This window comes from Cervus canadensis, chromosome 18, assembly GCF_019320065.1.
Source record: "Cervus canadensis isolate Bull #8, Minnesota chromosome 18, ASM1932006v1, whole genome shotgun sequence".
NCBI classification, from domain to species: domain Eukaryota; kingdom Metazoa; phylum Chordata; class Mammalia; order Artiodactyla; family Cervidae; genus Cervus; species Cervus canadensis.
Genome location: NC_057403.1, coordinates 22,773,704 through 22,790,837, shown reverse-complemented (window position 1 = coordinate 22,790,837; position 17,134 = coordinate 22,773,704). Strand labels below are relative to the sequence as shown.

Below are 17,134 nucleotides of genomic sequence, written 5' to 3'. Positions count from 1 at the left end.
TTGCGACTCTGTGGACTGTAGCCTTCCAGGCTCCTCTCCCCGTGGAATTCTCCAGGCAAGCATACTGGAGTGGGTGGCCATCCCCTTCTCCAGGGGATCTTCCCAACTCACGGATTGAACCTGGGTATCCCACATTGCAGGCTGATTCTTCATCTTGTGAGTCACCAGGGATACCCCAATACAAAGTAAAAAGTTTAAAAAAAGAGTAAGTGTGGAAAGTGTTTCAGTAAGGAAATGAAACAGATGTGGAACCTGGGACCCTTCACTGCAGTGCTACAACGCTTGCACATGGACATACCTCTCCACAGTAGACAAAAGGTGGAACAATCAACATGTCAGTCAACTGATGAAAGAAGACACAAAATGTATTTCCACACAATGGAATACTAGTCAGCCATTAAACAAATGACGTACTATTATCTGCTACAATGTGGATGAACCTTGAAAACATTATGGTAAATGAAAGAGCCAGAGATAGTCACTTATTGTATAATGCCATTTATATGCAATTTCCAGAATAGGTAAATTCATACACACAAAAAAGCATTCTGATGTTTTTCAGGGGCCTATGAGAAAAAAGAATCAGGACCTGAAATCTTAATGGGATGGAGTTTTTTAAAAAATTATTTATTAATTTTAATTGGAGGATAATTACTTTACAGTATTGTGATGGCCAATTTATATTGATGTGTGGGATGGAGTTTGTTATGGGGTTATGAAAATGTTTTGGAATAGATAGAATTGATGGTTACACAACATTATGATTGTACAAAATGCCATGGAAATGGACACCTTAAAATGCTTATGGTTAATTTTACAATATGTGCATTTTACCTAAATAAGAGACAGGGAAACAAGGCAGCAGACATAACCATTGTCCAGAAAGACAATGGTTCACTGGTTGTCATGGGTAAAGTCAGAGAAATAATGGATGTATTAAGTCACGTAGCACAGCAGTTGAGGGCTGAACAAGACAATTCAATTCAAGGAGGCAGGAGAAGGGCAGGGATGTGCAGAGTAGATGGAGACAAGGGAGGGAAGCGCAGGACCTGGTACTGATGCTGCTGTTCTGGGTAAAGTGAGGTAGCTCAGTCGTGTCTGACTCTTTGCGACCCCATGGACTATAGCCTGCCAAGCTCCTCTGTCCATGGGATTCTCCAGGCAAGAGTACTGGAGTGGGTCCCCCATTTCCTTCTCCAGTAAGCTTGGATCTAAATCTTGCCCTCCGTTGGTGCCTCAGTTACCCTAACTGTGCTAGGGGCAGTAGTGCTTGTATGCTGAGTTGCTTCAGAATGTCTAACTCTTTGCAGCCCTAAGTACTGTAGCCTACCAGGCTCCTCTGTCCCTGGGATTCTCCAGGCAAGAATACTGCAATAGATTGCCATGCCTTCCTTCAGGGGATCTTCTTGACCCAGGGATCAAACTCAGTCTCTTATGTCTCCTGCATTGGTAGGTGGGTTCTTTACCACTTGTGCCACCTGGGAAGCCCAAGGGTAGTGGTAACACTAAGTTTTTGAAGATATTTCTTGACCCTGAAATATTGTCAGTCAACAGAGCGGGCCATCTGGGGATGAGTGGTGACTATAGCAGGCTGGATGAAGGAGAGACCAGAGAATAGACTTCCACTAAGAGAGTGAGCAGAGAGGAGTCAGGAACCTGCACATGTTAATTTTGGACAGAGGCAGGGGCTGGATGGAAGGACTCTGAGGGGAAATGATCCACTTCTCACTGTGCCCCTCCCCTGTGGGGCAGGAAGCAGACCTGGAACACAGTGGGCGGCCTCCCTGCCACATTTGCCTACAGCATAAGGTCGTTGTCTTCTGGGGTCTTGGGAGAACCCAGGAGAAGTTCTGCAGAAGGGAGGTCAAGCAGAGGAAGAGCTCTGAAAGTGGCGTGGGTCTTGGAGGGCAGAGCTCAAGATGGGGTACACGGTAATGCACTAAGAGGACATCGAAGACAAGTGGATTCAAATGGCCATCAACAAAGAGTGGCTGAATCCATTATGGTGCCTCCACAGCTGATAATGAGCTTCGCCCACTGTGTGGCTCTATAGTTGGTGGCAGGAATGTTGAAATGACTCCCCCCATTTGGTTACTAGTGTCCCATCCCTCCAGGTATCCTCACCAACCACCCTGATCCCTCATCCTCAAGATCCCTTGGTCTTCTTTATGATCCATCAACTAAAAGGCTCACATCGGACTCAACAGAGCCCTATAAAGAACTGACTCCAGTACTGGGGCTAGAATATAACCTGATGGGTGCTGTTCATTCCGCTCAGTTCAGTTCAGTTCAGTTCAGTTGCTCGGTCGTGTCTGACTCTTTGCGACCCCACGAACCGCAGCACACCAGGCCTCCCTGTCCATCACCAACTAGCGGAGTCCACCCAAACTCATGTCCATTGAGTTGATGATGCCATCCAACCATCTCATCCTCTGTCATCCCCTTCTCCTCCTGCCCTCAATCTTTCCCAGCATCAGGGTATTTTCCAATGAGTCAGCTCTTCGCATCGGGTGGCCAAAGTATTGGAGTTTCAGCTTCAGCATCAGTCCTTCCAATGAACACCCAGGACTGATCTGCTTTAGGATGGACTGGTTGGATCTCCTTGCAGCCCAAGGGACTCTCAAGAGTCTTCTCCAACACCACAGTTCAAAAGCATCAATTTTGGGGCGCTCAGCTTTCTTCACAGTCCAACTGTCACATCCATACATGACCACTGGAAAAACCATAGCCTTGACTAGATGGATCTTTGTTGACAAAGTATTGTCTCTGCTTTTTAATATGCTGTCTAGGTCGGTCATAACTTTCCTTCCAAGGAGTTAGCGTCTTTTAATTTCTTGGCTGCAATCACCATCTGCAGTGATTTTGGAGCCCAGAAAAATAAAGTCAACCACTGTTTCCACTGTTTCCCATCTATTTGCCATGAAGTGATGGGGCCAGATGCCATGATCTTAGTTTTTTGAATGTTGAGCTTTAAGCCAACTTTTGATGCTCCTCTTTCACTTTCATCAGGAGGATCTTTAGTTCTTCTTCACTTTCTGCCATAAGGGTGGTGGTATCATCTGCATATCTGAGGTTATTGATATTTCTCCTGGCAATCTTGATTCCAGCTTGTGCTTCCTCCAGCCCAGCATTTCTCATGATGTATTCTGCATATAAGTTAAACAAGTAGGGTGACAATATACAGCCTTGACGTACTCCTTTTCCTATTTGAAACCAGTCTGTTGTTCCATGTCCAGTTCTAACTGTTGCTTCCTGACCTGCATATAGGTTTCTCAAGAGGCAGGTCAGGTGGTCTCTTTCAGAATTTTCCACAGTTTATTGTGATCCACACAGTCAGTAGCTTTGGCATAGTCAATAAAGCAGAAATATATGTTTTTCTGGAACTCTCTTGCTTTTTCAATGATCCAGCAGATGTTGGCAATTTGATCTCTGGTTCCTCTGCCTTTTCTAAAACCAACTTGAACATCCAGAAGTTCACGGTTCATGTATTGCTGAAGCCTGGCTTGGAGAATTTTAAGCATCACTTTATTAGTGTGTGAGATGAGTGCAATTGTGTGGTAGTTTGAGCATTCTTTGGGATTGCCTTTCTTAGGGATTGGAATGAAAACTGACCTTTTCCAGTCCTGTGGCCACTGCTGGGTTTTCCCAATTTGCTGGCATATTGAGTGCAGCACTTTCAAAGCATCATCTTTCAGGATTTGAAATAGCTCAACTGGAATTCCATCACCTCCACTAGCTTTGTTCATAGTGATGCTTCTTAAGGCCCACTTGACTTCACATTCCAGGATGTCTGGCTCTAGGTGAGTGATCACACCATCGTGATTATCTGGGTCATGAGGACCTTTTCTGTACAGTTCTTCCGTGTATTCTTGCCAAGTATTCTTAACATCTTCTACTTCTGTTAGGTCCCTACCAATTCTGTCCTTTATTGAGCCCATCTTTGCATGAAGTTTTCCCTTGGTATCTCTAATTTTCTTGAAGAGATCGCTAGTTTTTCCCATTCTATTGTTTTCCTCTATTTCTTTGCATTGATCGCTGAGGAAGTCCCTTAAGTCCATTTCTCACTTTCACTGCTGTTCATTGGGTGATTCAATACTGTGAATATCACCTCTAGGTACACCTATACTCAGCAATGTAAGCTACTACAAAAAAAAAAAAAAAAAATGAGTTGTAACCATAGGCATTGACCTGAACAATATATCTACAACAAACTGTTATATTAAAAAAAAGAAAGGCACACACACACACAAATTGCAAATTGTGCTGCTGCTGCTGCTGCTAAGTTGATTCAGTCGTGTCCTACTCTGTGGGACCCCATGGACTGCAGCCTATCAGGCTCCCCCATCCATGGGATTTTCCAGGCAAGAACACTGGAGTGGGTTGCCACTGCCTTCTACCAAATTGTGCTAGATGCATAGAAAGACAAGGTCACTCAGTTGCAAAGTGACTGTCACAGTATGAGCCAAACATTGTGTGTATGGGTATACATAAACACATGGATTCATATAAACATTAAGAAGAAATGATTTTAAAAGGATTTAAAAAACCAACTCTACTGTATAACAAGCTTCAAAAGTATATTCTATTTTCTCCAGCAAACCTAATATCTTGTAAAGGTAATAAGTATGACTGAGAAAAAGAAAGAAGACTTCAGTATATTTCTAAAATCTCTTCTCTTCCATAGAAATCTGGAAATGAAAATTCTTATCATAGTCCAAAACCGGATATGAACCATAGGATTGGAGGCAGACAGCACCTACAATCAAGATTTGTGACCCTGCTGGTCTCACCTTAGGGAGGTAATATCCACGGAAGTGAGTGTCCTTGATGACAGAGTGGGGGACACCAACAGGGACTAGGTCACTGAATCTCTGAATCTCGTGGATGACGGCATCTGTATAAGGCATTTTTGGCCGATCTTCCAGAGCTGGGAGACGGTGTGCACCAATCACTCTGTCGATTTCTGCCTGGACTTTCTCTGAGAACAGTTCAGGTGGGAGGAGGTTATGTCAGTAAATGCCCATAATAGTGGACTCAACCAAGTGACCTGAAAATGACCTGCAGACTGATGAGAGGGTCTTGTAAATTCTTTTCTAAGATGTTGGGTTATCATTCCTCTCAATGAAAGCATCAAAAAAGATATCAGAAGCTTGTTTGTGGAGAAGTCTTGTCTGATGTTTCTACTCTAGTTATGACAGGGGGTAACTTGGGTAAGGACGGGTGGGTGGAAATTCATTCAACACTTAACGGTGCTTTTTGCTTTTCCAACTAAAAATGAGTTCTAGATGAAACTGGTGTCATCGCCTTTTGTCTCACTCATGTGCTATGTGATTTTAGATAAGTCATTCCCTCAGGCTGGCCTTAAATTCATCCCTATGAAAGAATGGAGTCTGATGAGGTGAGAGGATCTCCAAGTCTGATCTGCAGACCATCAGCTGAGAACCAATGGAGGGGCTTTTTAATTAGTTGTAAATTGGCCATTTCCTTCTCCATGTAAATTGCAATATATGTGAAAAAGTCAAATTCTTAGTCCAAGGAAAAGAGTAGTTGGCGAGAATCCTGTACTTTAGTAGACAGCAAAATGCACTGCAAAAGGTAATGCTTTACATCAGGAGCATTCTTTGCAAACCACCAGGCACCTTACCATCTCTCAGGGCAGATTGCAAAACACTTCATAAGTACAAACATGTCTACTCCAGACGGTGCTTGCCTGCATGAAAAATTCTTTGTAAAGTAAATCCTAAAGTGCTTTGTCAACTTTAAAGAGCTTTGTCCCTAGCAAACTTTTATTACAAGTTACAAGTGCCTGTGTGCTGTGCTTAGTTGCTCAGTCACGTATGACTCCTTGCAATCCCATGGACTATAGCCCACCAGACTCCTCTGTCCATGGGGATTCTCCAGGCAAGAATATTGGAGTGGGTTGCCATGCCCTCTTCCAGGGGATCTTCCCAGCGCAGGGTTCCAACCCAGGTCTCCCCCATTGCAGAAGGATTCTTTCCCAGCTGAGCTACAGGGAAGCCCTCTAGGGGTGATTTTGTTTTTTTCCCCCAGATCGCTCAGGACAGACGTTATCTGTCTTAGCCTGTCAGCATTCCAGCATGGCCTTAGAGATCCTCATTCCTCCCCGGCCTCCACCTCCCATATGCCCAGCTCACCTAAGACATCAGGGTTCTTAAGGAGGAGTAGAAACCCAAAGCAGAGTGTGGAGCTGGAGGTCTCTGTACCAGCAAAGAACAGTGAGAACACCATGTGAACGAGATTCTGCTGGCGAAACTCACTCTCAGGATCTGAGTGCTCCTAGAGATGGGGATGGGTGATTCTTAACATTTCCCCCTGCAGAAATTCCCAGTTTGTGAGTCTTCTTATCTCCCTACCAGCATCATGTTCCTCTGTGCCAGTTATTGTTTTTCTTGAACCTTTTTTTTCTCTAATCATGCCCAACAAGGTACCAAATGGGTGAACTCCAGAGCGAAAGTGCCTGGATTTCAAATTTGGGCCCTAACATTTACCATCAGTGTGTATTTGGGCAAGGAATATAACCTCTCAGTGCCTTAGCGCATCCTCATGGAGTGGTTTTGATAATATATGATAAGCTCAATGAAAGTTAGAGGTTAATTTGTTGATGTCATTGATTTTCTATTGTTGATTCTCTCTGTCCTTGGGTGTCATTGCACTTCTGATTGGCCCTTACAGCTGACATTCCAGGGATGATGCTGAAGATATATAAAAACTATTAGGCACTTGCCAGAACGAATGTTGGTCTCCATCATTTAGAACAGACGTGGGCCTCTCACTAGTCAGCACAGACTCGGATCTGTGCCTGTCAGAATTGGGGGAAGGAGTGAGATCCATCTCAGAGTAAGCTTACTTGACCACATGTTAACTCCTTTGTCATAATCTCTTTAAAGGCATTCCAAAAGAAAGGCTTTGAGAGGATTAGGGAGGAATAGAGGGGAGGGATTGGACCATGGACTGCTTGCTAATCCTTAGGAAAGTGTTTCAATATTTAAAGAACACATACATCCCACACAAAGATACTAGCTCAATGTCAGTAGTGTGTCCATCACTCTCTTTCTGGCTCCCCTGGGGCAGCCCTTGCCTTGTCCATATTTAACAACTGGTATGGCACTTGTCAGACCAATCAGAACAGACATTAAGTGAAACAAAGTGAAGTCACTCAGTCGTGTCCGGCTCTGCGAGCCCATCAACTGTAGCCTACCAGGCTTCTTTGTCCATGGGTTTTTCCAGGCAAGAGTACTGAAGGGGGTTGCCATTTCCTTCTCCAAGAACAGACATTGGCCTCTATCAATCTGAATATACATGGAGCTTGACCAATCAGGACAGACTTGACTCTGTCACAACTGGGGGAAGGAGAGAGCTGTGTCTCAGGGAAAGCTTACTGGACACATGTTAACTGCTTAGTTACCATCTCTTTAAAGGCTGCTGGAAGGAAGTGTTGAGGAGGTATAGGAAGGAAAGGTGGGGGGCTCTGCTGAGAGGTTGGATCTTTGGCTTTCTTGCTAATCCATAGGGAAGTATTTCAACATTTAAAGAACATGTACATCACACCCAAAGATATTAGTTCAATGTCAGTATGATTTCCATTGCTGTCTTTCCCATCCCCAACACCCATCGGGGGCAGGCCTTACCTTGTCCATGAGGAGCAGAAAGGAATCAATGAAGTCCTTAGGGCCACTGGGGTCCAGCATCTTCTGGTGCCTTCCCTGTTCTCAGTGATAAAATCTTTCACTTCTTGAATCATGCTGTACAAGCAAGTGTGTGTGCCAGGAAAGTGTTTCAAGATGCCTGGGAAGATCTCAAACACCTACAGGGCAGCAGACAAGGCACAGAACCGATTGTACTCACTGGGCTGGTTCTGTGGGTGTTGATGTTCTGAGCTGTACAAGCAACATCTAAAGGGCGTCATTCACCCTGTGGACTTGGAGAGTGTACCTCATACCTGAACATGCACACACACACACTCACACACACTCCAACACACACACACAGATGCAAACAGTGGTGCATAGACCCCTGTACCCAGCTTCAGTCACTCTCACATCTGCTGAGCTTTCTTCTCTTGAAGCCCGTCCTTGTCCAAGGCCTGATTCTGACCCCCAAACTGACGGATGGCCTCACCTGGGTGGGGGCAGGGGTTATACCTTCCGTGTTTAGTGTTCAGGACAGAAAGTATTTGATCTCTTCCTGGGGTCCACCCACCCAGATTGCTGGCCCACCATGCATTTGATACCTCACCTGGGCATAGGAGGAGTAGAGAATGATGAAGATTTCATTCATTAAATGTAGCAGCTGTAATAATCTAGGGTCCTGGTAATTAAAGTGCTCACCAAGGACAACGGAGCAGACGATGTTGGCACTGATGGAGTTAAAGAGGAAATGAGGATCCAGGTAGGCCCCTGAGGAGAGAGGTCTGTCATAGTGAGGAGGGGTCCCCTGCACAGTCCTTCTGGTTGGCTCTGACCTGGCTGGTGCCATCTCATCCTGGCTGGTGCCATCTCATCCTAGCTTCTTTGATTAGTTTGTCTTTCTCTTGGCTGACTGGGCTTTCATTCGTTTCTAAGATTTTCTTTCTGAAAGTCTCCATCTCTGGGTCTCTTGTTGATTTTCTTGGTCTCTGTCTTGGGCTGACTTTCTCTGGTCTTTTCATTCACTCTTTCTTTCAGACTCACTCCTTCTTCTCTGTTCTCTTGCCACATCTTGTAGCCCCTCTCCTTAACCTCATTGACATTCTGTGTCCCTGACTTTAATAACTCCCTACTCTCTTTACTTTTTTCTTTCACTTTTCCTTGCAGTTTCTGTTCCTAGATTTATTGTGTCACCTTCTCCATATCTGTCTTGCTTTTGCTGTGTTTCTCTCTGTCTATGCTCTCTGTGCTTCTGTCTACTTTCTCTGCCTCTCCCTCTCTCTTTGCTAGTCTCTGTCTCTCTCTGTTTTTCCTCATCCTCTTTCTCTTTTTCTATCTCTATCTCCTTCTCCTCTCTTTATCTGAACCTGTTTCTGCCTCTCTCTGTCTTTGTCCCTGGATCTATCTTTACCAGTCATATGCCCTCTCCCTCTCTCTCTCACCCCATCTCATCCCCACCTCTACCCAGCTTGCACTCACCCTGGAATTTCCAAAGCTCCTCCACCAGACACTGAGCCTCCTTCTTGATTCGTCCCTCAATAGTCCGCTTCCCCATCCCAAAGTCCTTCATGGTGGTCACAGAGAATCGCTGTAGAACCTTCCATGACTTCCCACTGGCAAGACCAGACCTGATGGTGGGGCGTGGAAGGAAGGTTTTGAAGGCACATGGGATGGTCCCTCCTCCTCTCCCTAATCCTCACCTTCATCCTCCTACTCACCTGTTTCCTGGAGGACAGGGTCAATGATGGTGACATGCCTTCAGTCAGAGAATGCCTCGGCCTGATCCACCAGGACCTCCCTCATAGCCTCGTACCCCCACAGGATGACAGTGGGCCAAGACCTAAGGTAGACGGTAAAGACATCCTGTATTTCTCCTGAAGCTGTGGGGGCAGAGTCCAGGTCTCACTCTCTGACTCAAGAGAAGGATCTCCACTTCACCCCTGCATCATACCTCCCAGTTAACCTAACCTTCAGACTGCAGCCCCAACAGGGAAGAGCTGAGACTGGAACTCTGTGGTCTCCTCCTAGCCTCATATATATCACCTGACCCCAAGCATCCTCCTCTCTTGGCTTTACCCCGAGACTTCCCAGTTTTGCTTTTAAAATTTACAGATACTCCGCACATCCAAGCTGTAGAATCTTTCCCTCCTAACCTAAACAGCATCACAGCTCAAAGTCTCAAGTCTATTCAAATGTCTCTCTCCAAAGGGAACCCTCCTACACTGTTGGTGAGAATGTAAATTGGTGTAACCAGTATGGGGAACAGTATGGATGTTCTTCAGTAAACAAAATACATAGTTGCCATATGACCCAACAATCCCATTCTTGGAGATATGTCCAGAAAAAACGTAAGTCAGAAAGATTGAGAACTTCCAGATGTACAAGCTGGGTTTAGAAAAGGCAGAGGAACAAGACATCAAATTGCCAACATTCATTGGATCATAGAAAAAGCAAGGGAATTTTAGAAAAGCATCTACTTCTGCTTCATTGACTACACAAAAGCCTTTGATTGTGTGGATCATAACAAACCATGGGAAATTCTTAAAGAAATGGGAATATTAGACCATCTTGCCTGTCTCCTGAGAAACCCATATGCAGGTCAAGAAACAACAGTTAGAACCTTACATGAAACAACGGACTTTTTCACAATCGGGAAGGAGTATGAAAAAGTTAGATATTATCAGCATGTTTATTTAACTTTTATGCAGAGTACATCATGCTAAATGCCAAACTGGATGAATCACAAGCAGAAATCAAGAGCCAGGAGAAATATCTGAGAGGGTAACAGGAAGAAGACTGGAGGTCTCCAAATGGAGGAAACAGGCTGCAAGTGTCAGATGTTTTTTATCTCTCTCTTAAGTGGCTGCTGCTGCTGCTAAGTCATTTCAGCCGTGTCTGACTCTGTGCGACCCCATAGATGGCAGCCCACCAGGCTCCCCCATCCCTGGGATTCTCCAGGCAAGAACACTGGAGTGGGTTGCCATTTCCTTCTCCAATGCATGAAAGTGAAAAGTGAAAGTGAAGTCTCTCAGTTGTGTCTGACTCTTAGCGACCCCATGGACCACAGCCTACCAGGCTCCTCCATCCATGGGATTTTCCAGGCAAGAGTACTGGAGTGGGGTGCCATTGCCTTCTCCACTCTTAAGTGGCAGGGGGAAACAAACTACAAGTGTCAGATATTTTTTCCTTCTCTGTACAAAATTAAAAGATTTCTTTTAAAATTCTGTGTTGCCATGATGACACCTGGTTCCACCTGAACTTAACTTTTCAGACCTTGAGCTAACCAATGCATTTTTCTTATGGAAATGTTTTTCTTAAGCTATGCTAATTAACTATGTATTTACCTTAGATTCTGTGTTTCTTCAAGTCAGTTCCACCTAAGACTCAGAACCGACTTGACATACCAGCGTATTTTACTCAACAAACCAGTTTATTTTCCTTAAGAGAACATAATTATGTTATCTTAAGCTATGTTAATGAGACTATCTATTTGCTTGGAAACCTGCCTTACTTCAAGATTCATGTCAATCATTTTATGGTGATTTTATGACTCACCCTGCACCAATGTTATCTCAAAATGCATGTTGTGGGTGAGGGGACTTGGTGCCACTCTCTGAGTTATGAGTATTTCCTTTCTCTAATTAACAGCCTGCTAGTAGGTATATAAGTGAAGTGAAGTGAAGTGAAAGTCACTCAGTTGTGTCTGACTCTTTGCAACCCCATAAACTACGGTCCATGGAATTCTCTAGGCCAGAATACTGGAGTGGGTAACCTTCTCCAGGTGATTGTCCCCACCGAGGAATCGAACCCAGGTCTCCCACATTGCAGGTGGATTCTTTACCAGCTGAGCCACATGGGAAGCCCAGTAGGTATATAACTTCCTGTTAAAGGCTAGCATGGAGGGACTCTTTCTGCCCCCTTCTGGTGTCTATGTCAGAAGCCTTCTCTATCTCTTTTACACTTTAATAAAACTTTATTACACAAAAGCTCTGAGTGATCAAGCCTTGTCCCTGGCCCCAGATTGAATTCCTCTCTTCCAGAGGCCAAGAATCCCAGCATCTTTCATGACTCAACAACAATCTTTCAATATCAATAACCCAAGATATGTTGATGATACCACCCTAATGGCAGAAAGCAAAGAGAAACTAAAGAGCCTCTTGATGAAAGTGAAATAGGAGAGTAAAAAGTAGGCTTAAAACTCAATATTCAAAAATCTAAGATCATGGCATCTGGTCCCATCATTTCATCACAAATAGACAGGGGGAAAGTGGAAGCAGTGACAGATTTTCTCTTCTTGGTCTCCAAAATTACTGTGGATGGCCTCTGCAGCCATGAAATTTGAAGACACTTTCTTCTTGGAAGAAAAGCCATGACAGGCCTAGACAGCATATTAAAAAGCAAAGACATCACTTTGCCAAAAAAGGTCTGTATGGTCAAAGCTATGATTTTTCCAGTAGTCATATATGGATGTGAGAGTTGGGACCATAAAAAAATCTGAGCATCAAAGAATTGATGCTTTTGCATTGTGGTGCTGGAGAAGACTCTTGAGTTCCTTGGACTACAAGGAGATGAAACCTTTCAATCCTAAGGGAAATCAACCCTGAACATTCATTGGAAGGACTGATGCTGAAGCTAAAGCTCCAATACTTTGGCCACCTGATGCGAAGAGCCAATTCATTGGAAGAGACCCTGATGATGGGAAAGATCAATGGCAAAAGGAGATGAGGGTGGCAAAGGATGAGATGGTTGGATGCAATCAGTGATTGCATCACTGATTCAATGGACATGAACTTGGGCAAACTCCAGGAGATAATGAGGGACAGGGAGGCCTGGCGTGCTGCAGTCCATGGGGTCGCAGAGTGAGACACTGCTTGGCAACTGAACCACAACAACAGATATAAAATAGAAAACTTATAAGAACTCACTGTATAGCACAGGGAACTCGACCGAATACTTGGTATTGACCCATATGGCATTGTAGTTTAAAAGAGAGTGGATATATGTGTATATATGGCTGATTCAATTTGCTATACAGAAGAAAGTAATACAACATTGCAAATCATCTGTACTTCAAAAAAATTGATTAAAATTGAAAAATAAAACTAAAGTCACAGATATAGAAAACAAACATATGTTTACCAAGCAACAACAGGTGGGAGGGATAAATTGAGACTAGGATTAACATATACACACTACTCTAGATATGCTTCTAATGAGCAGCCATGTTTAAAAACAACCGGACTATATGATGATCTTCAACCTTTATCTAATTTGTTTCACTTTTTCTATTTCATATCCAGTGCTCCCATTTCATTTCATTTATGTTCTTCAATGTCTCCCTCTCTTTTTTTATCTTTTTTCTCAAAGCTTATCAAGTGTAGTAGAAAAGTTTCTTATGTGTAAATATATATATATATAATATGTATAATATATATATTTTTGAAAACTTGTGACTTTTTGCCTAAGCTAAAAAATTATGGCATTTCGATTCCACTTGTTTGACTTAGTATGAATAGAATGCTAGATTTCTAATTAAAAAATAGATTGCAAGAAGCAACAAAGGTTTACTGTATAGCATAGAGAACTATAGTCAATATTTTGCAGTAACCAATGATGAAAAATAATTTCGAAAGTAATATATGTGTATCTGTATAACTGAATCACTTTGCTGTGCCCCTGAAACATTGTAAGTCAACTATACCTCAATAAAATATATATATTTAACATATACACACTAATATAGAAATAGATAACTGATAAGAAGCTACTATAGAGCACAGGGAACTCTACTCAATACTCCATAATAACCTAACCTATTTGGAAAAAAATCTTAGAAAGAGTGGATATATGTGTATGCGTAAGTGATTCATTTTGCTGAACAGCAGAAACTAACCCAACATTGTAAATTAATTATACTTCAATAAAAATCAATTACAAAATACTGCACAAGAGGCATTAAGGATGAGCTCTTCCACCAGACCATTCAAAGTATTGATAATTATTATCATCTATCTTTATTATGACTACTTTTGAACACTCATTTGGCACATATTATTAAACTGTACTGGGGACTATATTGAAAGTCTTTTTTTAAAAAAAAGAACAAGATACATGCCCCCCAATGTGATTGTAGCAATATTTGCAATAGCCATGAAGGGAAGTAACCTAAATGTGCATTGACGGAGGATTGGTAAAGAAGATATGTTACTTATATACAGTGGAATATTACCCAGCCATTTAAAAAAAGAAATAATGCTATTTGCAACAACATGGTTGAACCTAGAGATTTTCATAGTAAGTGAAGTTAGACACATTAAGACAAACGTATAATAGCACTCATATAGAATCTAGTTTTTTTTTTTTAACAAATCATACGAATGAACTTATTTACAAACAATAACAGAGTCACAGATGTAGAAAACAAATTTGTGGTTACTGAAGAGGAAACATGGGTGGTGAGGTGGGATAAATTAGGAGTTTGGGATTAATATACACACCCTAAAAAAATACATTCATACATACTACTATATACAAAGTAGATCACCAACAAAGATCTACTTGTATAATACAGGGAACTGGACTCAGTATTCTGTAATAACCTATATGGATTACGAATCTGAAAAAGAATAAATATATGTGTGTGTATATATATATATATAACTGGATCACTTTTCTGTATGCCTGACTAATGCAACACTGTAAATCAACTATACTCCAATAAATTTTTAAAATAAAACCAGTACAATATTGTAAACCAGTTATCCTCCAAACAAAAATAAATAATTTAAAAAAATTGTTTTTAATTTCTCTCTCCATCCAACCTTGTCTCCACTCCTTCTCATAAGAATTCTGGTAGCTTCTCTATCGTGTATCTAGGGCCAGATCATGGCTGGAAGAAGATAGTCTCCAAGGGAGCCTGGGAAGTCACACCCAAACTTGACCCCCAGCTCCCTTGCAGCCTCTGAGCTGTTTCCCATCTACCCACCTCTGTTTCCCCCAACCCCTCACCTGCCCTTTCCATCTCACCACCTGCAATGACTTGAGGAAGCCCTTGTGGTCCATTTGCAAGACGTTTCCCAGGAAGGGCAGAGGGTAGGGTCCGGGGGGAGGCGGCCCCGGGGAGGCAGGGTGGCCCCAGAGAAGCAGGAGGCCAATGAAGAGAATGAGGAGCAGGATGGTGGAGAGAGCCGTCGTCCGTGCCTGCCTTCGATCCTGCTGTCTCTCTTAAAGGTAGTCTGCTTCACTGTTTGTTATTTTGCCCTATAGATGGGGAAGGTGTACCAGGATCCTCCCTTGGCAGAGCTCCTGATAACTCTCCAGAGACAAGAGGGAGCCCAAAGTTTGCAGGGGCTGCAGAGGCCATGAAGTTTATCATCTCAGTGGATCCCAAGCCAGCTCCCCACGGGCCCCCTGACAGGCTGGAGGTGTCTTGGTGGGAGATGCCCTAGAGCGGAGAGTACATCCCCCAAGGTGGTGGGAGGAGGTGTCAGCTCCAGGAACTTGTGGAGGCTGGGTGCAGGGTGGTGGCACCTCAAGGGCAGCTCTCAGACAGTTTTATGGGTTTGTGGCATTGCTTCATGAAGAACGGAGGTTAGCTGGCCAGCAGAAGTGGGGCGTCCTGTGCCCACTGAGGATGGGCATCTGTGAGAAGTGAGATGTGGAGGAGGAGGTGGGGTCTGATGGGAGACCTAACTCTGTGTGGTCTGGGTTTGGAGGGTTGTATTTTTTTTTTTTTAATAGTTTTATTTATTTATTTATTTTTGGCTGTGCTGGACCCTTTGCTGCACTTCTTTTCTCTAGTTGCAGCGAGCAGGGGCGAGGGTCGAGGGGAGGAGATGGCAGTGCAGGGGTCTTCTCACTGCGGTGCCCTCTCTTGTTGGGGAGCTCGGGTTTGAGACGTGCAGGCTTCAGTAGCAGCGGTACGTGGGCTCAGTAATCGCAGCTCCTGGGCTCTAGAACACAGGCTCAGTAGCTGTGGTCCCACCGCATGTGGGATCTCCTTGGACCAGGGATTGAACCCACGTCTCCTGCATTGGGAGGCAGATTCTTTTATCACTGAGGGACCAGGGAAGCCCCAGTGGGTTTCTTGACTCATTCATTTTTTCCCTGCAGAAAATTTTATTTTGTTTTACCTTATGTTATTTTGCTGCACATCATGGCATGCGGGATTTTCCCCAACCAGGGGTGTAACCCAGTCCCCTATAGTGGAAGCATAGAATTTTAACCACTAGATCACCAGGGAAGCCCACTCAGCAAATATTTTAGATTCCTGTCACCTGTCACACACTTCTCCAGGTGCTGAGTGTAGAGTGATGACTGAGACAACAGGTTTTCCCTCAAGGAACAGGCATGAAGGTGTGAAAGAGAATTCTCACTTTTTCGAAGCTCTTTAGTGACACGACAATAAACGGTTCGCAACTAAGCTGGCAGGGATCATCACCTGCCCCAGGGATATCAGGCTTCAGATTATTTGGGTGGCAGGGCATTAGAAAGGAAATATAGGCAAGGAGGTCAAACCAGTCAATCCTAAAGGAAATCAGTCCTGAATATTCATTGGAAGGACTGATACTGAAGCTCCAATACTTTGGCCACCTGATGTGAAGAACTGACTCATTGGAAAAGACCCTGATGATAAGAAAGATTGAAGGCAGGAGGAGAAGGGGACAATAGAGGATGAGATCGTTGGATGGCATCACCGACTCAATGGATATGAGTTTGAGTAAGCTACGGGAGTTGGTGATGGACAGGGAAGCTTGGCATGCTGTAGTCCATGGGGTTGCAAAGAGTCAGACATGACTGAGCGACTGAACTGAACTGACAGGTACTCAAGATCCCCATATAGAGCTACACAGCTCAGGGGGCATGGGCTGATGGGGCATTCATGGATGGAAGGAGGTGGGAGAAGCAGGAAGATGAATAAGTCGGGGGTCCACTCTGTGTACACCTATGGTCTACAGTGTCAATGTACCTCGAAAACACCACACTAAATGAAAGAAGCCAGACACGAAAGACCACACATTTTATGATCTATTTATATGAAATGTACAGAATAGCAAATCCATGGAGATAGCAAGCATTTGATGTTGCCAGGGGCTGAGTGCAAGGGCAAATGGGGATTGACTACTAATGGGTACTGGGTCTTCTTCTGGGTGATGAAAATGATGGCCAGGATTGTGAATGAACTAAATGCCACCTCATTATACACTTTAAACTGGTTTGCTACCAGATGTGAACTTCATCTTCACTTTAAAGTCTATCTTGGGAACAGAAAGGAGCTGTGTGAAGAGTTTGAGTTCAAGAGCCAGGGAACCAGAGTGTGAATCTCGCTTCTCCACTCACTAGCCAGGTGACCTTGGATCAAGCTGGCCATTGCATGGCCTCTGTTTACTCATCTGTATGATGGGCATGATCACTGTACCCACTGCATGGGACTACTGAAAGGACTCAAGTGAGCTCATGGATGCACAGATCATGGAGCCCAAGGAGTT

The 17,134-nt window shown here is 43.7% G+C and overlaps 1 pseudogene; it reads right to left on the bottom strand.

Moving 5' to 3' along the window:
* Nucleotides 1-459: 459 nt before the first annotated feature.
* LOC122421272 lies at nucleotides 460-17,016 on the bottom strand (annotated as a pseudogene).
* Between the last annotated feature and the right edge of the window lie 118 nt (nucleotides 17,017-17,134).